Source organism: Apostichopus japonicus, chromosome 12, assembly GCF_037975245.1.
Source record: "Apostichopus japonicus isolate 1M-3 chromosome 12, ASM3797524v1, whole genome shotgun sequence".
NCBI classification, from domain to species: Eukaryota; Metazoa; Echinodermata; class Holothuroidea; order Aspidochirotida; family Stichopodidae; genus Apostichopus; species Apostichopus japonicus.
The window spans coordinates 19,612,013-19,635,733 of NC_092572.1; the positions used below are offsets into that span (position 1 = coordinate 19,612,013).

General features: G+C 35.8%; 2 protein-coding genes across 2 annotated transcripts in view; both read right to left on the minus strand.

The window, feature by feature from the left end:
• LOC139978051 (uncharacterized) overlaps positions 1–8,036 on the minus strand; it is a 58,984-nt gene extending 50,948 nt beyond the window's left edge. The window contains exon 1 of the mRNA XM_071988001.1: positions 8,020–8,036. The gene's annotated coding sequence lies outside the window, so the exon portion shown is untranslated. The remainder of the gene's footprint in view (positions 1–8,019) is intronic.
• The window catches only part of LOC139978049 (uncharacterized), a 294,882-nt gene that overhangs the window by 212,154 nt on the left and 59,007 nt on the right, over positions 1–23,721 (minus strand). The gene's annotated exons all lie outside the window — the stretch shown is intronic.

Below are 23,721 nucleotides of genomic sequence, written 5' to 3' on the forward strand. Positions count from 1 at the left end.
CGTCCATAGCCTAGTGGTTAGGGTGTCCGCGTACAGAGCGGGAGGCCCGTGGTTCGAATCCCGGTGGAGGCTGAAAGTTTTTTCACTGTTCTTGATTTTCCAACTCATTACGATTTTCATTTATATATATATATTTATATACACATCCCATTGTTTCATTAATACCAACATATACTCCTTTGTAATGGACACTCTAAAGTGTACATACTGCAGGAGAAAAATAAATTGTTTTCAAAACTTGAAGCTTTTTTATCAATACGTTATGTAATCTGTACATTTTTTAAATGTTATTTGGGTCATTTTTATGCAATGTGCCATGCACCATGGCGTCCTTTTATAATTATAGCACGTAAATATATATATATATATATATATATATATATATAACTTTTATCAGTTTGTGTAGCTTTTTTGCTCATAAAATACTGAAAATAAATGATACTCTGTTACAGGATTTGACATTACAATGGGGCTCTAAAATGGAGACCTGATATATCTTGAAGTTAATTACACCCATACACGCACACATACATACACACATATAGGCCTACAGCCACTGACCTCTACCACCGTATCGCTCTTGGAAGTGTAAAATGGCCGCCACGCGTGCACGCCAACTTCGAACGTTAGCACGTGCGGGAATGAGCGATGATCCGTTCAGGTGGTAGAGGTCAGTGCCTACAGCACATGTGTGATGTACCCTGTACGAAACTTTCATTGTGCGATATATCGATTAATGCCTTCACAGAAATCTCCGACCAAACATAGATCGTAGCTCATACAATCAAAACAAACTAGTGTGCTAACTATGTCTAACTTTCCAAAATACGAAAAACTTCGGGTAATTTTTAACGGGTATATCTTCGTTGAAACGAATGGATGCAGACATTTTGGTAACCTCGAATTGAAGGTTTCTATGTTGATGACGTAACTTTCCGACCAATCATGAGCGACTATTTACACATCATTGCAAACCTGTTTGAGAAAAAATATTCGCCACTAGGCAACTGATATACAACACTTAAATCCCTGTGTTTAGAACATTCGGTTTTGTTCTCATATCTCTGATTTCTAAAGGATTTTGTGTATTTCAGTGTAGTATCTGGTTTTAAAGGGGGCCCTTGAAAGACCTATGTACAAGGTTGGAAAGGGAATTTCGGCCGTATTTTTCGAACGTAAATCAACCACTTTCGAACTGTTTAGAAAAATAGTTATTTTATTTGCATGAATATGATCATTTTCAAATTTGAAAAGTAGTATTTTCGCTGAAAAACTCCTTTACCACGAATAAGTATCCATTTCTCTATATGCACACGAAATTCGTGTCACGAATACAGGTTACGAATACAGGTTACGAGTAAAGTGGTGACTGTCCCGTTTCATGTTGGTACGTAATGTTGGTACTAAGCGTGATAAAAGTATTGGAAATGAATTGCTTATATCATGGAACTCGATGCGTATACCGAATGATAAGATCAACTTCTCATGGCCGTGAAATGACTTTTCTCTCAGGGAAGTATTCAAAGATAGAACCCAGAATATCGTTATTGAATCAATTTAGTGTAAAAAAAGGGATACATTTTGATTACCCCACAAAGCAGCATATTGGTTAACCCCCCACCTCCCACCCCCGCAGTAGAGATATAAGACATATCAACAGGCGAAGCAAAAAACTTGTAAGGATCGCAGTATACTATTCCTGGCGGGTAATCGCACATCTGCATTGAGCACACCACAGTCAATGAAGGAGACATACTCGTCACTGAAAGATTCACAGACTTAATAACATGAATATATACATGCATCAGCTTTAAAACAATGGAACTACAAGCCGCTGGTTTTCGGCCTATCATGAGAAATATGTCAACTCATCCGTCGCCTGCATGGTGAGTACACACCCAATTTCCAATAGTATAATTTCTTATAAACAATGCTTTATATAGCATTAATACGCCCTAGCTGCATGTGCAAGCTACCGTCGAATTTGAACAGAATTGAAACGTGCCTTGAAATCAAGACTTATGTTGATTCTGGACAAACGTTGACATTATGCGATGCTTAACGCCCATAAGAACAGTATTTGTTAGCTGGATTAGCCAGGTTTTCACTACATACAATTTAAAAAAGCAAAATAGAGAATAAAATTAAAAGCAGAATGGAACCTCCTCAGTTGGTGTTATAAGTGTCATCTGTTTGTAAATTAGTTAAGGCAACGACATGATACCAAATAATGTTTTCATTGAATATTCCAAAATAACATTTCTTGTCGAGGGAAAAATAATGTGTAATTCTAATTCATTGCTAGCTTATTTTGACTAACATTAGAAAGGGTTGGTACAATATTCATAACTTGGCCTTCACATTGAAAAACGACTATAAACCACCGTAAAAAGTTAACAGTAACAGGTTGTGCTAAATATATAATCAATTAATGGAGATAAGAACCAGCGTAAACCATCTCGAAATGTTCCTTGAGGCTTTGAGCTGGCACAAATTTGGGAAGCAGATCGCTCAATAATATTTTAAACTAGCTTCTTTGATACTTTTTGAATTAGCAACGAATTATAATTTGCACATCAGCAGAGTGAAATAAAATAATCAGTAAGCACCTGCTGGAGGGGAAGGGGAGGGGGGTGGTTGACAGATGATATTTTTAAAGATATATTCGAAAATTGTGCGAGTCTTCTAACACACCACATCATCGGATTAAATCTTGTAGTATCCGTTTCTTTTGTTTAGCTGTGTTTTTAAAGCTTTTCTTTGACTGTGTGCGGAAGGAAGATGCTTAAGCCGCACCTAAACTTGACATTGAGAACAGTGTTATCATCATTACGAGATATAAATGTGTAACTGGTTTATCTTCGTTTCCTGTTCTTTACACATCAGTAATAAATCTTTCCTCCCTGATGAGAATCAAAGTCTAATATTGTTATTTATTTGTTACATGGTAGCACCGCCCTTCCTGTTAATAACTACTGTTATTAAATAACAGGAACATGAATCCCTGTTTTTCTGACCTTTATTCCCAAATTGTATTCGGTCTGAAAGAAGAGAAAGGTTAATGTCATGAGATCTTGAAATTGTGTTTCAAAAACATATTATAAGGCGAAGCCAAAACAAACAAAAAATAAGAATGATTTACCTTCACAAATATCGTAGTATACTATTCCTGACGGGTAAACGCACATCTGTATTAAGCACACTTAAGTCAATATAGGAGACAGAATAGTCACTGTAAGATTCACAGACTTAATAACATGAATACATACATCAGCTTTACAGGGAAGACAGAACAGTCTTAAGTCATTCAAAACAAACTGTGTGACGTCATAATGATGAACTTTTCACTGAGATGATCAGATGGATACCATGGACGAGAAAATCACGAGTAGGGAAAAGAGGGAAGTATCCAAAGATAGAACACAGAAAATCGTTGTTGGATCAATTTAGTGTGAAAAAGGGATACATTTTGATTACCCCACAAAGCAGCATATTGGTTAACCCCCCCCCCCCCCCCCGCAGTAGAGATATTGTAGATTTGAGTATATATTTAAAGATTTAGCCCTTTGTGTGTAGAGCAAATTGTAACACTACGGTAACACCGTTGAATCATTATATGGCATTGAGTGATGTTAATACATTACTTTTCTTATGCAACAATACAAGAGACTTTTAAATGTTTGTTTTTTTTTCATTTCCTTTCACAGTCAATATCCTGTGGAAATGTAATCTGCGAAGACAACTAAGGATTAACTTAACATTAAATCAAAACTTCTTTTATACTTTTGAACTAGTAACGAATTTTAATCTGCACATCAGCAGAGTGAAATTAAAAAATAATCAGTAAGCATCTGCTGGGGAGAGGGGTGGGGGTGTTGACAGAAGAATTTTTTAAAGATATATTCGAATATTGTGTGAGTCTCCTAACACACCACATCATTGGACTAAATCTTGTAGTATTAAAAGTCTATCAGTTTCTTTGTTATGCTTTTCTTTGACTGTGTGTGGAAGGAAGATACTTAAGCCGCACCTAAACTTGACATTGAGAACAGTGCTATCATCATTACGAGATATAAATGTGTAACTGGTTTATCTTCGTTTCATGTTCTTTACACATCAGTAATAAATCTTTCCTCCCTGATAAGAATCAAAGTCTAATACTGTTATTTCTTTGCTACATGGTAACACCGCCCTTCATGTTAATAAATTACCGTTACTAATTAACAGGAACATGATTCCTTGTTTCTCTTACCTTTTCTTTCATAAAGCAACAGGCCTGAAAGGAGAGAAAGGTTATCGTCATGAGATGTTGAAATTATGTTGCAAAAACATTTCATAAGGCGAAGCAACAATCATATTAATTAGAGAGACACACCTGCACAAAGATCGCAGTATACTTTTCCTGGCGGGTAAACGCACATATGCATTGAGCACACTAAAGTCAATATAGGAGACAGACTCTTCACTGAAAGATTTACAGAATTAATAACATGAATATATACATGCATCAGCTTTAAAACAATGGAACTACAAGCCGCTGGTTTTCGGCCTATCATGAGAAATATGTCAACTCATCCGTCGCCTGCATGGTGAGTACATACCCAATTTCCATTAGTATAATTTCTTATAAACAATGCTTTATAAAGCATTAATACGTCCTAGCTGCATGTGCAAGCTACCGTCGAATTTGAACAGAATTGAAACGTGCCTTGAAATCAAGACTTATGTTGATTCTGGACAAACGTTGACATTATGCGATGCTTAACGCCCATAGGAACATTATTTGTTAGCTGGATTAGCCAGGTTTTCACTACATACAATTTAAAAAGCAAAATAGAGAATAAAATAAAAAAGCAGAATGGAACCTCCTCAGTTGGTGTTATAAGTGTCATCTGTTTGTAAATTAGTTAAGGCAACGACATGATACCAATTAATGTTTTCATTGAATATTCCAAAATAACATTTCTTTTCGAGGGAAAAATAATGTGTAATTCTAATTCATTGCTAGCTCATTTTGACTAACATTAGAAAGGGTTGGTACAATATTCATAACTTGGCCTTCATATTGAAAAACGACTATAAACCACCGTAAAAAATTAACAGTAACAGGTTGTGCTAAATATATAATCAATTAATGGAGATAAGAACCAGCGTAAACTATCTCGAAATGTTACTTGAGGCTTTGAGCTGGCACAAATTTGGGAAGCAGATCGCTCAATAATATTTTAAACTAGCTTCTTTGATACTTTTTGAACTAGCAACGAATTATAATTTGCACATCAGCAGAGTGAAATAAAATAATCAGTAAGCACCTGCTGGAGGGGAGGGGAGGGGGGTGGTTGACAGATGATATTTTTAAAGATATATTCGGAAATTGTGCGAGTCTTCTAACACACCACAGCATCGGATTAAATCTTGTAGTATCCGTTTCTTTTGTTTAGCTGTTTTTAAAGCTTTTCTTTGACTGTGTGCGGAAGGAAGATGCTTAAGCCGCACCTAAACTTGACATTGAGGAACAGTGCTATCATTATTACGAGATATAAATGTGTAACTGGTTTCTCTTCGTTTCCTGTTCTTTACACATCAGTAATAAATCTTTCCTCCCTGATGAGAATCAAAGTCTAATACTGTTATTTCTTTGTTACATAGTAACGCCTTCCCTGTTAATAAATTACCGTTATTAATTAACAGGAAAATTCCCTGTTTTTCTTACCACTGCTCTCCAAATGTTGCTGGCCTGAAAGAAGAGAAAGGTTAATGTCATGAGATCTTGAAATTGTGTTTCAAAAACATATAATAATGCGAAGCCAAAACAAACAAAAAATAAGAATGATATACCTTCACAATATATTCACAAAGATCGCAGTATACTATTCCTGGCGGGTAATCGCACATCTGCATTGAGCACACTAAAGTCAATATAGGAGACAGACTCGTCACTGAAAGATTCACAGACTTAATAACATGAATATATACATGCATCAGCTTTAAAACAATTGAATTATAAGCCGCTGGTTTTCTGCCTATCATGAAAAATATGTCAACTCATCCGTCGCTGCATGGTGAGTACACACCCAATTTCCATTAGTATAATTTCTTATAAACAATGCTTTATATAGCATTAATACGCCCTAGCTGCATGTGCAAGCTACCGTCAAATTTGAACAGAATTGAAACGTGCCTTGAAATCAAGACTTATGTTGATTCTGGACAAACGTTGACATTATGCGATGCTTAACGCCCATAAGAACATTATTTGTTAGCTGGATTAGCCAGGTTTTCACTACATACAATTTAAAAAGCAAAATAGAGAATAAAATAAAAAAACAGTCTGGAACCTCCTCAGTTGGTGTTATAAGTGTCATCTGTTTGTAAATTAGTTAAGGCAACGACATTACACCAATTAATGTTTTCATGGAATATTCCAAAATAACATTTCTTTTCGAGGGAAAAGTAATGTGTAATTCTAATTCATTGCTAGCTCATTTTGACTAACATTAGAAAGGGTTGGTACGATATTCATAACTTGGCCTTCATATTGAAAAAAACGACTATAAACCACCGTAAAAAATTAACAGTAACAGGTTGTGCTAAATATATAATCAATTAATGGAGATAAGAACCAGCGTAAACCTTCTCAAAATGTTACTTGAGGCTTTGAGCTGGCACAAATTTGGGAAGCAGATCGCTCAATAATATTTTAAATTAGCTTCTTTGATACTTTTTGAACTAGCAACGAATTATAATTTGCACATCAGCAGAGTGAAATAAAATAAACAGTAAGCACCTGCTGGAGGGGGAGGGGAGGGGGGGGGGGGTTGGTTGACAGATGATATTTTTAAAGATATATTCGAAAATTGTGCGAGTCTTCTAACACACCACATCATCGGATTAAATCTTGTAGTATCCGTTTCTTTTGTTAAGCTGTTTTTTTTATAGCTTTTCTTTGACTGTGTGCGGAAGTAAGATGCTTAAACCTCACCTAAACTTGACATTGAGAACAGTGCTATCATCATTACGAGATATAAATGTGTAACTGGTTTCTCTTCGTTTCCTGTTCTTTACACATCAGTAATAAATCTTTCCTCCCTGATGAGATCAAAGTCTAATATTGTTATTTATTTGTTACATGGTAACACCGTCCTTCCTGTTAATAACTACTGTTATTAAATAACAGGAACATGAATCCCTGTTTTTCTGACCTTTTTTCCCAAATTGAATTCGGTCTGAAAGAAGAGAAAGGGATACATTTTGATTACCCCACAAAGCAGCATATTGGTTACCCCCCCCCCCACAGTAGAGTTATTGGAGATATGAGTATATATTTAAAGCGCAGCCCTTTGTGTGTAGAGCAAATTGTAACACTACGGTAACACCGTTGAATCGTTATATGGCATTGAGTGATGTTAATACATTACTTTTCTTAATACAAGAGACTTTTAAATGTGTGTTTTTTTTCATTTCCTTTCACAGTCAATATCCTGTGAAAATGTAATTTGCGAAGACAACTAAGGATTTACTTAACATTAAAACAAAACTTCTTTGATACTTTTTGAACTAGTAACGAATTATAATCTGCACATCAGCAGAGTGAAATAAAATAATCAGTAAGCATCTGCTGTGGGGGGGGGGGGTGGGGGTGTTGACAGATGATTTTTTTAAAGATATATTCGAATATTGTGTGAGTCTTCTAACACACCACATCATCGGATTAAATCTTGTAGTATTAAAAATCTATCAGTTTCTTTGTTATGCTTTTCTTTGACTGTGTGTGGAAGGAAAAAATTTAGGCAGCAACTTAACTTGACATTGAGAACAGTGCTATCATCATTTCGAGATATTAACTTGTAACTGGTTTATCTTCGTTTCCTGTTCTTTACACATCAGTTATAAATCTTTCCTCCCTGATAAGAATCAAAGTCTTATACTGTTATTTCTTTGTTACGTAGTAGCACCGCTTTCCCTGTTAATAAATTACCGTTACTTAATAACAGGAACATGAATCTCTGTCTCTCTTACCCTTTTTCTACGTAGATCACCCTGTGAGGCAAAGGCCTCAAAGGAAGAGAAAGGTTATTGTCACGAGAAGTTGAAATTGTTTTTCAAATACGAATAATAAGGCGAAGCAAATAACATATTAATTAGAATGAAATATCTTCACAAATATCGCAGTAAACTATTTCTGGTAGGTACACGCATATCTGCATTGAGTTCGCCAAAGTCAATATGAAAGATTGACAGACTTAATAACATGAATACATACATCAGCTTTACAGGGAAGACAGTACAGTCTTAAGTCAGTCATACCACACTGAGTGACGTCATAATGATGAACTTCTCACTGACATAATCAGATGGATATCATGGACGAGAGGATGACGAGTAGGGAAAGGAGGGATGTATTCAAAGATAGATCACAATCGTTGTTGGATTAATTTAATTTAAATTGTTTTTCAAATACATATAATAAGGCGAAGCAAATAACATATAAGTTAGAATGATATATCTTAAAAATATATCAACTCATCCGTCGCCTGCATGCATGTGTACTCACCATGGTGAGTACACATCCGATTTTCATTAGTATAACTTCTAATAAACAATGCTTTATGTAGCATCATTTAGTCTTAGCTGCACGTGTAAGCTACTGTCGCATTTGAACAGAATTTAAATTGGTCATAGGAAGGCAGATAAAAAACGTGCCTTGAAACAGCACTTTTTTCGTTCTTGACAAACGTTGACATTATTCGATGCTAAACGCCCATAGGAACAGTATTTGTTAGCTGGATAAGCCAGGTTTTTACTACATCAATGTGAAAAAGTAAAAGTAACAAAAAAAAAAGCAAAACGGATCCTCCTCAGTTGGTGTTTTATGTGTCGTCTGTTTGTAAATGAGTTAAATTCCAAAATAACATTTCATGTCGAGGGCAAAAATAATGTCTTATTGTTATTCATTATTATTTTGACTGACAATTGAATGGTTGGTACAATATTCAGAAATTGGCCTTCACATAAAAAAAAAGACATAACACTACCGTAACAAATTAACTGTTACAGGTTGTGCTAAAAGAATAATCAATTAATGGACATAACAACCAATTCAAACCTTCTCGAAATCTTACTTGAGGCTTTGAAATGGAACAAATTTAGAAGGAAAAAATATTTTTTCCAAATTTTGTTGGAAGAGAGTCAACTCTCATGCACACATGGTCATCAAAAATCATCTTAGTTTGTTAGCTACCTACGTCGTTGCTGTCATGTCTTTTATATAAAGGAACCCGGATTGGAACTAACTTGATGCACCCCTCCTCCATTAAATGTGAAATGTAGAACTTAAACTTTTTTATGACAACATTACCAATAAAAACTGGGATGATATCCTAAACCAGAACGATGCTGACTCTGCATATTCTTTGTTTCTGAACACAACTTTTTGCCACAACTTCAACTGCTCATTATCAAATGGCATTGTGCCATCTTCATTGAAAACTGCCCGTGTTATACCGATATTTAAAACAGGAGATAGAAAATGTGTAAACAACTATAGATCTCTCTCTGTCCTTCCATGCTTTTTAAAAATCCTAGAACGAATTGTATACAATCGCTTGTGTAACTTCCTAATCAACCACAACATCTATTCCCATCACCAGTTTAGTTTTCTTCCTGAGAAATCTACCACTCATGCCGTTACACATCTTACAAATACAATCATCGATTGTTTGAGAACAAAGAGTTAGCGTGTGGTATTTCCTTGATCTCTCAAAGGCTTTCATGCCTAGACAAACTATATTCTTATCTCTTAGCTTTCTCATTATGGTATTCGTGGAACTGCTTTAAGCTGGTTTAAAAATTACTTATTTGGTCGTTCTTAGTTTGTATCTACGTCTTACTACCATTCTCTATTGAACGAAATTAATTCTGGTGTGCCTCAAGGCTCTATCCTAGAACCATTACTATTTATTACTTACATTAATGATTTTCCTAACTGCACTACCAATTTTAACTTTACCATGTATGCTGATGACACGAATATATTATTGAAAAGAAGGGACTTAAGCAAACTTATACATAATCCTAACACTAGAGTTCCTAAAGTAATTACCTAGTTTAATGCTAAAAAAAGCTTCACCTTAATGCTAAGAAATCTGTCTGTGTATTATTTCATCATCATCTAAAATGACTCAATCTTATCGACATAGGCATCGCTATTCAGGATTGCATAATACCTTTCTCCCATTCTACAAAATTCCTTGGTGTAACTTTAGATACTGCACTCGCATAGGTTCCTCACATTAATGCTGTTTGTAACAAAGGAGCTAAAGGTACTGGTATTTTATATAAAGTGAAAGACTCCCTCCCGAAAGAAGCATTAATCTCTATTTACAAAGCACTAATTATTCCATATATTTCCTACGGTACACTTCTGCGGGGATTTTCTTTTCCTTCCTATGTTAATAAGATTCAAATTTAACAGAAACGTGTTCTCAGAATTATCTGTGGTACTTCCTATCTTTCTCATGCCAGTCCTCTTTTTTAATTATTGAGAACATTAACGGTATTTGATATCACAACTCATCAGACTGCTACGTTTATTTATCAATATCTTTATAATATGCTCCTTATAGTTTCAACAACTACTTCATCAATTCAATTCAGCCTATCATTCACGATCCGAAGATACCATTCTCTTTCGTTTTCATCGTCTCAAAACTAGCCAACATGTTATTAAATACATGGGCCCTAAAATATGGAGTTCACTGCCGGATAACATTAAAAATAAAACATCTTATCTCATTTAAATGTCATCTGAGACGTTATCTAATTTCAAAGTATTCAACCAGACGACTAATTTGTCATAAATTTGTTATTTGCCTTTGTGCGATACTTTTTGCATATGCACAATTAAGTGTAATTGTCTATTGTTGATGTTTCCTTTTGTCTGTTTTCCCCATATCGGTTTTTTTGTTCAAGGGGACCTTACATAAGCTAGCTATAGCTTCTTTGGATTCCCCTCAACCTATTTCTCATTTACATTCATCATTTCTTTAGTTTCAAGCTGCTTAAAGGTACACTTTATCCCACATTTTTGTATAACTTTTCATACTTAATATGTTAATCGACGATGGTTGAAATAAAGTTTTTCAAATCAAAGTTATTATATCCACTCTTTAGGGATTACGGTATGACGTCATCGATCAGTCACTAACAGATCAACTGTTTATCTTTTCTCTTGTTTCCTTATATTTCATTTAACAACAGTTTTCTCCCAGTTAGTAATTACATACCGTAGTGAATGCTCTCGTTTCAAAATAAATAATAACGATGCTAAAACCCAACAGATACCCTCACAACCTAGTAAATCATCTTGCTTCTAGACTGTTACAGTTAGCCCATTGTGTTGTAGAGAACATTGTTACACTTCGGTAACACATTTGAATCGTCATATGACATTTAATGATGTTAATATATTACGTTACTTTTGCAACAGTAAAAGGGACTTTTTAAATGTTTTTTTTTTGTCAGTTCCTTTCACAGTAACAACATGTGAACATATTTTAAATAGCTTCTTTGATACGTTTTGAACAAGTGACAAATTATGATTTGCACATCAGCAGAGTGAAATAAAATAATCATTAAGCATCTACTGGGTGGGGGGGGGGGGTGAAAGCTAAAATTGTTAAGGATATATTTTCGAATATTGTGTGATTCTTCTTACACAACACATCATCGGACTAAATCATGTAGTATTTAAAAGTATATCCGTTTCTTGATTTGCTTTCTTTGAATGTGTGCGGAAGGAAGATAATTAGGCCGCACCTAAACTTGATATTGAGAACTGCTATCATCATTCGTTTTCTGTTCTTTTCACATTAGTAATATAGTTTTCCTCCCTGATGAGAATCAAAGTCTTCTACTGTTATTTCTTTGTTACGTAGTAAAAAAGCCTTGCCTGTCCATAATTTACCGTTACTAATTAACAGGAACATGAATCTTTGTGTCTCTTACCATTTTTCCTGGTAGATTAACCCGTTATTCAGAGGTCTGAAAGAAAGATAAAGGTTATCACTATGAGATGCTGAAATTCAGGAACATATGATAAGGTGAAGCAAAAAATATATAAATTAGAATGATATATCTTCACAAATATCGCATTAAACTATTTCTGGCAGGTAAACGCACATCTGCATTGAGCACACTGAAGTCAATATATGAGACAGACTCGTTACTGACAGATTGACAGATTGACATGAATACATACATCAGCTTTATTGGGGAGACAATATTAGTCTTAAACCTAATATAAAACACTGAGAGGCGTCATAATGATGAACTTCTAACTGAGATGATCAGATGGATACCATGGACGAGAAGATGACGAGTAGGGAAAAAGGGCAGTAGTATAAGATAGAACTCAAAACATCGTTGTTGGATTTATTTAATGTAAAAAAAAAGAAGCGAAATATCAGCATATTGGTTACCCCTTTCCCCTCCCCTCCCCCTTCGTCTTAGATGTTCTGTTTATATCGTATTGTTAGTCATGTAAAGATATCCATGGAAGTTTGGGAAGTACAGTTTTCTGATGAACACATACAATAAGAGACACAAGAGGAAAATTAAGTAGACTACTGTAGATCTGTAAGCATTGAACAATTTCATTAAGTACAATAACCCTGCAAGGTTTTTACTTTCAGAATATACCCTGTTTGTTTAATTGGAAGTTTTTACATGCGCACTAACCAGCTTTGCTATAGTCGACTCTCTCTGTTCAACATTACGCAGGGAAAATTTAGACCAAGAAGGGACAGTCTGTAAATTTAGGTATGATTAGAGTGGTTTCATGTAACCGATACGCCCTGTGTTGCTATTAGACTGACTAGAATTGGCAGACACCATGAGCTCGTCATTGCGTTGTATCTATGAATTAGCTGGACTCGGACTTGGTTTGGGTTACTCTTATATCTATAGAACTGTAACAGACATTGTAAGTATGAAAGATTCAGTTTGCGCTATATTTTGTTATCTGTCTGAACATTTTCAACTGTACAACTGGGAAGTTTCTTTGATTCACGAGGCAATAACTTCGATAACGAGGACACATAAGGGGTACATGAAGAGGGAGAAGGAAAAGTAATTAGGACGAAGTTCGAGCGTGGAAGGGAGACTTCAATTTATTGTTGTTCAATGCAAACCTCACCTCTTTTTTATCATACCTCGTCACAAGGGTTTCTAACGTTAACGTGGTATTGGACGATATATAGATTCTAGACAAATAAGTCATCGTCGTTGCTAAATTGAACCTTCTTTTTAAATATAAATCGCGTTACTTCAAGATGAGGACCTAGCCCGCTCCTCCCAAAAGGATATTGAAGGAAGGTTTTTTTTTTCATCTTTGATATGTTAATTTAAAAACAACGAATCAAACTAGAGAAATATGTTTTTTCATGAACTGTAGAAACTACTTCACACAAACATACTCATCTAGCTCATCTGCCTCCTTTTTGGTCAGACCCAAACAAAGACAATGAAACCACTTACCGCAATTGTCTTGGACCCAATTGACCTTACTAGATGTATCACCTAAACATTAATATCATACTCCATAGCCCCCATCAATATTTGTGGGGACCTTGACAGGGCATCTAGAATGATATTTAGTACACCTGGGCGAAAGTGTATGTCATAGTCAAATTCTTGAAGACGCAAGAAGACGTTATATGTTTACATTAAGTTATATAATAGGCTAGCTGCTCTTTGTCATAGTAAACTCATAATTGTCATAGTCAACTCATAATTATCAGAGAATCACGGACGGAGGGAGGATTTATACTGTTACTTAGTGTATTGTATTTAAAAATTCAGTTAGGCCGAATCCTAACTTAGTGTATCCTTTTAGTCCTTTTTACGTAGTAGGGCTTACTTAGCCTATTCGCCTATCGTAACGCTGATACCATTTTTTTGTTTAGAGTAAACCTATTCAGGTTTGCCATTTTAGCAGGTAGCAGGTAGGCCAAGGCTGATGTGGATTGTTGATACCGAAAGACCTAACTAAGGCTCTATAATATGGTAGTGATCTAGCCCTTATCATAGCAGTGTATGCAATTGCAGAAAGTTGGAGTGAGCATTTTAAAGCATTGTATCTTCCTTATACTTGATCCTTGTATACTTAGTTTAAGTACCAAAATGAAGCCTAGAGAACGATTTTACCAATGATGTGTAAATTGAAGGGGGGGGGGGGGAGGGGGGTATTGAAAATTTTCCAAACACTTCAGGTGAAACTTTGTTTACGTTTAAAATTCTTGGAAATTTGACCTTTGACCTATTTATTTTTCATAATATCAACTGAAATTCAGATCAGCCCAGCAGCCTCACTAATCTTTCAGAAGATACCGTGAAAAGCATAGGTATATTTAGTGTGGCAGAAATTATGACCGAAATTTCTCAGATATTCCTATATTTGTCAAAATCCGGCAAATTACCGGCAAAAGTACTGAGTTTATACATACTATAGAGTCACTTAATACACTCTCCTAAAAGAACTCATATCTCTGCCATTTATCAACCAATTGCATCACAATTGGTATCAAAAGAAAAAGAAATTTTAAAGACAATCATAAAATAACATAAAACAAGATGACAACCCAGTTCCTTGACTTCTAGGTAATTGCTCATAGACAGAAGAGATGCCATCTTGGGACCTAATTTGCATATTTGCATACAGAATGAGCACAAATTTCATAAGAGTCATGTGACATAGAATTCTAATTATTCAAATATTCTACATTAAAAGAGACACCCCCATCCAAACTCATATTAGTGTGTGTATATAGGTCGTGCTATGCTAAGGGGGCCCAGGCATATGCTAAGGCTAGGCCCGTTGTGGCTGATAACGCTCGGTAAAAAAGAGAAGTGTGTTGATTGCATTATCATCTCATGAGCTTACAAGGAGTTAAACATTCTGAATGTTTATCACTTTGAAAATCGAAGCAAGCGAGATATATGTTAATGTGAGTGCGGCCATGCCATGAATAATTCATTTAGTTTAGTATAACACTACTGTCTATGGATATCAAGGAAACTTATGTACATATATTCAACAATAACTGTATGCAAAAACAGGGTGATGCTTTATTTTAACTTTTTTTTTCAGATGGGAAAGCAATGCTGCAATCCATTTGTTACCACATTTGTTTCTGGGAGACGCAAAGGGGTAAACTATCTGTGAAGGAATCATGTGTAGCTTTCGTAGACTTCCATTGTGTAAGTTTACATGGCCTTGTGCCCACCACATTTGTTACTATATCAGTTTGTGTTTGGGATACTATGCAAACATTTGATGCAGATATAATTAATCTTAATGGAATGAAGAATATTTATCAAATAATCAGATCCTGATAGAGAGTAAATTTCTCAAAGGTACTGATATTAAAGATGAATGTTTTTAATCCTCATGAGAAAGTATATGGTTGAAGAACATTGTTTTCCATTCCTCCAACACTTGGGCTTTCTGTTTTTTGCGAAAGGCTCAGGGAATCTATGCAATGTTGATTGCCTGTGCGTGAGATGTCTGCTTGTATACATGATATCTCAAGAATCCTAGATTAATTTGAGTTGATTCATGGCAGAATGGTGTTCCTTGTTGTTTTCAGTAAAGATATTTTTTATAGGAATTGGGGGATGGTGGGGGCTTCACGCAGGGGCGTATCCAGGATTTTCCAATAGGGGGGGGGGGCGCCAGGCATGAATGATCGCCGTCCTGGGGGATGGGTCTAAGGGGAGGGGTGTACAATTTTTGCTTTCAAAGAAGGGCTGAAATGCAAAATGGTGTCATATGCATGGGCGGCGATCCGTACTTCCGAGTGGGGGGGGGATATGACCTTGTTGACTATCTAAGCGTAGCGCCACCATAGGTTGGCGCGAAGCGTACAAGAAAATTTTGGGATTAACAAACCCTCTAGATGGCCGGAAACGGCACTTCCCGAGGTTTCCAAGCGGCATATACCCAACTTTAAAATAGGGATGTCATGTCCGAAATATCTCATAATCAGGATCCAAAATACTTTTTTTTTTAATTTCGGGTGTTATTTTGGGAAAATTGCCCCTGTCAATCTTGTTTCAGGCGCAACGTTAGAATGTTCGAGAGCTCTGTTATATTATTCGATGAAGAAAATGGCCTCATGCAGGCTATTATAGGCCTATACACATGCAATACACAATTACACATAGTTACATTCCTAGGTACCGATTGCTAGGGCATCCAGGTGAAACGTGTATTAAGCATTACCCTGGTTACATGAGATTCTCAGCTGTTCGAGGGAACATGTACGTGTGTAGGCCTACTATAGGGCCTATATGAATACTATGAGGGTGCATATATGTACTATATCAATACCGTGGGCGCAATAATACATTTTGTTGTTATAGGGCCAATTAGTTAGTCACGAATGGCAAAAATCTAGTCACAGTGACTAGAGTTAGCTAGTTATTACCAATTCGTTAGTAGCAGACCAATTTGCATGGTCGTTCGACTAAGTGACGAGAATGTTCTAGTCTTCTGTTTGTTTACTTTCTGTAACCTTCAGCTTTGACCAATGACGTCATTATTTGCAGAGAAAGTTGATGTGCCAAGTCCTCAGCATTCACAGCTATATACTTTGAATTGTTGTGGTATCAATGGACTCAACTGGTTAGATGAGGTAACAACAAATTCCAAACAACTCTGACAGCAGAAATAGATATCCTGATACTTCCATGGGAGATCTACTGTAGTAACTATAGGAACCAGTGCTTGCCACCCATGGAGATTAAGGTAATTTGACGAGCAACAAATTTGAATGCTTTATCACAAATTATGCCCCCTATCTATCTCTTGTCCCCTATACCTGTCTTTAATACAGTGTAACAACCTATGCATAAACCTTTAAATGGACTGGATATGTTATTGAGGTGAACTGTGTACCTAGAAAGCATTTCAGTAAGCTTTCCTTTAGACTAAGTACATACTGTTATAGTTAGGCTGTGGTTTACAAATCCCAATGATCCAGTTTTGGCAAAGAACACCTTCAATTCTATTCTCTTATTCTGAGTAACTTAACAGTTGCACTGGAGTGACAGGCATTATCAGTTTAACATGTTCCAAACAGATCAGGAATACATTGGGGTATGTCCTGTAGGTCAGTTTGGGAGGAATCAGCTTAGCTAAACAAAAGTAGTTTTCATCACATTTCAGAGCCAGAGACGAAAAAGCCCTCCCCGCTGACCCTTCTCTGGATGATGTTTCTGCAGTATGGCAAGCCAGACCAAGTGGACTGTGATCCGGATACCAATAAAACCTGCAAGAATCATAAATGCACCCAACTTGGTCAAGCTTATCAAAATTGGTGACTAGAAATGTTGCTGCAGACGTAGACCTGGTTAATGCTTACACAGTATTGCTCATATGTGTATTTACACACTGCACAGTGCATACTGAAATCTCCAAAAAGACATCTTTATGGACAAAAAATGATAATTGCAGAGAATTCTGTTGTGGTTTATATTGTAACGACTATGAAAAGTATCATTTTGGTATGAAAAAAAATTCATCTCTCACTTAAGGTGGCATACTCCTATTAGAGTCTATATCCATTCCCTGGATTGTTCTCCTGTTTCAGGAAAAGTGCCAAAAAGCAGCGGGAGAACATCTTTTTTTACCTGTTATTAATCATAATTTAGTTTTTTGTGGCTTGCATGTTGAAGAGCATACATGGAAGTACATGCGGTGGGTACATTGGGTCAATTGAGGCAGTTTTAGACCCCTTTAGGCTTCACAGGAGCAGCGTAGGAAAATTGTTTACCACTGAGTGAAGAGGTTTGTTTACAAGTGACAAAAACTTCCGGGTTGAATAACAAAATATCTACATGGTCATGATACAGAAAATTGTAAGGGCCTTGAAAGGCCAACATGTCAGCTATCCGGTGATAGGTAGCATTCAGCTAGTGAAAACTTCTATCTAGACTTAGAGACCACATTACTTTTGTGATTTAGTGTGTAAGTCAATGGGGCTTGTAATAGGCGTATGCTACCTAAATATAAGGAACAATCTGTGATATACAGTGCGCATTATGCAATCACTGAAATAACCACAGTACGTAAAGACATAGAGAAGTTGTGGCGGAATGGTTGGGGCACTGAACACGTGATTCCATGATCGTGGGTTCATGTACCAACCTGGTCCATAAGTATGTATCTGTAATGAAGACACTTAATCTCAATTGCCTCTGTTTACCCAGGTGTATAGGGTACCCTGGGAGGTATAACATTTGCACCGCTTTATGGCTGCAATGATATGGGATGTCCCCTGGGGTACATGTAGATTTACCTCAGCATAGTGAGCATAATGTCTGATATGTGTTTCCAAGGACCATAGATAGTGTTCCGTAAATACTGTGCCAATGTTGCAATATAAATGGCTAATTTACATTACATTTACAGAGTGCGGCTAGCACAAATGTTACATACTTAACCAAATGTCTTTAGGCCTTTGTTACTTTGCCACAACTGTGTGTCAGAAGTAAAAAAGGAAGGATATTTTTTTGTGTAATGCAAAGAGATAGTTCACTTGAGTATTCATCATTGATTTATAGAAAAACTGTGGTGAGTCATAAACCAAACTTATGACAAATAATTTCTCAGCAGAAATTGTAACATATACGTACACATAATACTGCACACCGGTTATATTAAATAATGTACACCGGTCATACAACTAGTATGCTATATATATTGCATGCCTAAGCCCCACATAAGTGTAGTGTATAAGATCATTGTTTGTGTACTTGCGCACACCTTGGAGATCAAGCAAAGTTCAGATTATCAGCAAATGATGTTCGATATATCGGGCAAGTCTTTAACATGGACTTCAGTGTACTTGGCAAAAATTACAATCATTACATTAAATGAGGTTAGTGTGATTGAATGTGGGGACCTCATTTAAAATGTACCCCAAAAACTGACCTAAGAGGTAAGTTTCTACCATTCAAGACATAGCTTATAGTTTGTGAAAAAGTACTTCTAGAAATATTTTAACTACTTTGTTTTCTGTTCCACCCTAATGTTGCTTCAAGGTTAATAACATTTTCAACTTACATGTTCTGCATTAATATTGTACCATCACATCCATGGTCAGAAACTCATAATAATATCACTCCCAAGCTCCTAATTCGAGATGATGATTATAAGGATATTTTCGGGCCCTTTTCAACAGCTAAGGTCATAAAGAGCTACTCAAGGCCTTTTTATACCATTTGATTTGACATGGGGTATTATTTTTATAAATAAATTTATAAATATGATATATTATTTTGTGTATATTAAATATGTGTTATGTATATTTATATTTAAATATTAATTAAGATAATTTATTTAGCTAAACTTCTATTTTTGTATTTGAGCTGTGTACTTGCATTTTTTACCTTTTTCTGTCTTTCCACATCTGTTCCATGCTGCTATTTTGATGAAACTGATGGAGCCCATAATGATGCATGGTCAGTGGACAATGAGGGTCTTTAAGAAATTGTATAGGTATAGGTCATCAGGGGTTCTAATTGTTTGAAAACTGTTGAACACTTCCAACTTAATGGCTTAGGAGCATTTCAAAGTAATACCATAAGTATTCTCAAGATGTTTTGTCAGAAAAGATTTTGACAATTTTGTAAAAATAAGTTTTCCAATTGTCCCATAAACATTTATTTTAGTTTTAACTGTTCTTTAACCTTTAGTGTTTGTTATTGTTCTTTATGAAATGACTTTTAAATGAAATGCTTGTTTGTCACATTTTGCATTAATACTGAATGTTAATAAAAATTACCATGAAACTTACAATGTGTGTCACTATCTCATTTCTTAACTAAAAAGTACTTAATCTTAAACTAGTCTTGTGACTTAAATAAGTAGTCACAGTTGCAATGACTAATATTTTTGGTCACTGGACTAAGCTTTGGTCGATAGAGGCATCGTAGAGGGACTAATTTTAATTAGTCAGAAAACTCGATTTAATTAGTCACAAAACTAAGGTTATATAGTCAAATGACTAGAAGAAACTGGTCGATAGAGACATCGTTGTGACTAATTTTTTTTTAGTCATATTGACTAACTATTGTTTACAGTGTATGTACTATATCAATACCGTGGGCGCAATAATACATTTTGTTGTTATAGGGCCAATGAAGCCTACAGTCAACTATTTTTGCTTTATAAAGACGCTTTATTTGAAAAGATCGCACTGCGTTTATGGTAGGCGAGAAATGAAGCTAAAAAAGAGCCGTACATTAACGAAGATGCATAAATGTAGGCATGAAAATATTCTTATCCCTGGCATTTGGTGGGGGGGGGGGGGATATGGTGCATTACATCCCCTCCACCCATTTTCATGGGGGGATATATCCCCCCTCCACCCATGATCGCCGCCCATGGCCATATGTGATCCATTTTTCGACCTTAATAATAAGCAACATTTCCAGTAAATATGGACACAAAATGCACAATTTAGTATGGCTGGCATGTCATTTAGTGTTTATAGTGATAATACAAACACAATTACCATCTATGTTTCTAAAACTATTATGCCGCCGAACTTCGCCAGAACCTTTTTTTGGCCAAAAAAAAAAAAAGCACACGGGAGGGGGGGGGGGGGGGTTGAGCGATCACCGACATCTCACATAAAGGTCGTCATCAATTTTTTTTTTTTTTTTTGCTAAACTTTTTTTTTTTTGGTGACGGCCAATAGGGGGGGGGGGCGCGCCTGTTGCGCCCCCCTGGATACGCCCCTGTCACGTGAACAACTTAAAAAGGCAATTTCCAAGTAGCTATATACTTGGTCTATTATCACTATTTTTTCACTGCCATTTTGGGTTTGCTAATTAAATATTGATGATTGGCGGGGCAAAATGAGAATTTTTCTGATATTAGCATGTCAACACAAAATCTAAAAAAAAACATATTTATGTTTGAGTTGATACTAGGTATAATTAAAACCAATAATCCTAAGATGGTCCCTTTGTTTTTGGTGCATATATCATGCATAGTAATTAATAGACAGGGCTTAATGTACCACATGTCTTTTTTCTTATTATGACAGACATAAAAAAATAGAACAGCTTGAGAATAACTCTGTTGAAGGTCCTTGCTTGATAATTAATTTTTCTTACCACTTGAACCACTAAAAGTTTATTATTTTCAGATGCAGATGTCACGTTTTTGTAAGTGGTACATGCAAATAAATGCCTAGGAACCATGTAGGTTTCTTACACAGCCTTATTATGATTGGAATGTATTTATCTTCTTTATTTTTGTTACTTAGGAAAGCACCAACTTGCAGTTCTATTTGCAAAATATTTCAGAAAAGCCTCAGCCATATGTGTTAATTCTTGGCTAAAGCAAAGTACATCCTCAACAGTTATTTGTGAGCATCGAGAGACATGCCCTACCTGAGAGAACATTTATGAAGTCCATGTGTGCTTCAAATCATCATATGTATTTGATCTGGAATACCAATAGTCTTGTCTTGGTGCCTGGGAATTTTTCCAAATGTAACTGCACTGTAGCAGTCGTCATAGTCAGCATTGTAAGAGTGTTTAGATTCATTGTGCTTAATACTCAGCAGTACAATAATAAATCCAAAGAAATTCAAGAACCCTCCTCTTACTTGAGGATGTATAATTATTGCTCCATTGAACTTAAAAGTTTTGCATTATAATCCTGTCAAAGAGCTGATAGTAAGTTGAACTTATTGGAACAGTAGTAAATTCCTCAGTTATATACCAGCATGTTTAAGTTGTAAAGCTCACATGAAAAATTTAAGATGATGACGTTTTTGGATTTTGCATGAACCGATGTTTTTACTTGAAACTAAAGTTACTATGAACGGATCATTTTACCTACCTACGCAAGAAAGTTAAGCTACTGGTGCGGGTAGAGTACGGTACTGTTTTGTCAAATTTTGCAATCAGACAATTGATTATGTTAAGTTTTGGGAGCTTTTAACTATCTTTACACGTTGGGGAAGTTGGTTTTATTCTTAAGTCGACCAAATGCTTTTTGTACATGCATCTCAGAAACTTAAAAAAAAAAATCATTTAAATTTTCGTTAACATGCACCATTTGTTCATGTTTTTGTTATTACCTTTTGTTTATGTTTTTGTTATTCCAGTTATTTTTTATTATAGGTAAAAGTGACATTTACATTGCTGAAAAATTTCAACCGTTTCAAAATATGATATAAAGGTGGTAATGGCCGCCTAATGTATCTGCTGCAAACTGTCATCCATAACTGGACATAAAAGTTATAATTTCATGGCTATAGTTTACTATCCATGCATGATTGTAGCTGCACAATCTACAATCCACAATCTTAAGTGTTGAAATAAAAAGTTGAATTCATCAAATATTCTGAATAATTTGTGTTGTCATTCCTTTTTGTTGTCTCTTAAATGGACCTTTCTGTTGTGATCGATTTAATAACAAAAAGTGCATCAAGCTGCTTTTAATTATTAACCTAAAACATGTGTAAACGCCTACTGAACGTATGCTATGTAGAAATCGCTGGCAAAATATTGCATAATATCGTTTGTAGTTGCGTTACATGCTTATTATGTAAAACTTTACAAAACAGCAGATTAAAGGTGGGATCGCTCGTAAATTCCTCGTAAATTCTATCCTTCACACCACCCGACTCAAAAATAATATCAATACTACCCTCTACCGTTTCGTCGCTGTTGTCTCGAAATTTCTTAGCATTCCCGTATTTACGGCAAGTAAGCAATAAACGGGTTTGATTACCTGAAGCGGTGACCTTGGCGAAATTTCTGCATAGTTTCTTGTATTTGGCAGTGTCAGTACAGGGAGTTGTTATGGAACAACTCCCTGGTCAGTAGTATGCGGTAAATTATTACGCCGCGTTTTCGTGTGTGTTGTGTGATACAAAACTCTGTGGTTTGTTTTTACGTTCAGAACTTTTCACAACTAGTGCGCTGTACAGAAGAGGTTACGGTCGAACTTTGCATCAGGCGTAATAGTTTGACCAGGGAGCTGCTACTCTAGCAGTTCCCTGCTTTTACTCTTTTAGGCCTACATGGTGAGCAGTCGAAATCCGAACTATTCGGGTGCCCTGGTTTCGTAGTTGATTCACTGATTAGGAAAGCTCTGCATGCTTTATGCTGTATCGAATATCAAAAGTTCAGCCTATAAAAGTACAGTAACCTAATGCTATTTTATTCTGTAAAAAACAGTGTATTTCAAACTTTTACAGATGCACCAGTCTTGTACTAACCTGAGTAAAGTATTTGAAATATTGTAACCGAAGTCGCGAGTCGACATTCTTTCACAGCTCAAGAAACTAATAGTGAACTTAATGTCTGATACACACTGACTCGTGTCACAAAAATACAAACGCGAATGAGTGAAAAAATTGAAGTGATTACAACATTGGGTATCAAACGTATGGTCAAGTCCGTCATTTGTAAACAATTGGTATTTCAGCCAAATTAGGTATGAATTATACATAGACACAGTCACAACTTACTTTGTATTTTATTTTATATATAAATTTTAGTTATATATCAGGAGGGAAAGACAAAGCATTTTATGTCATATACCATATATAGATAAATATGTATATTTAATAATTTTGGGGCTCCTGTCAACGGGCCCTTTAGGCGATTACAGAGCACTTGCCCTAGCTGCAC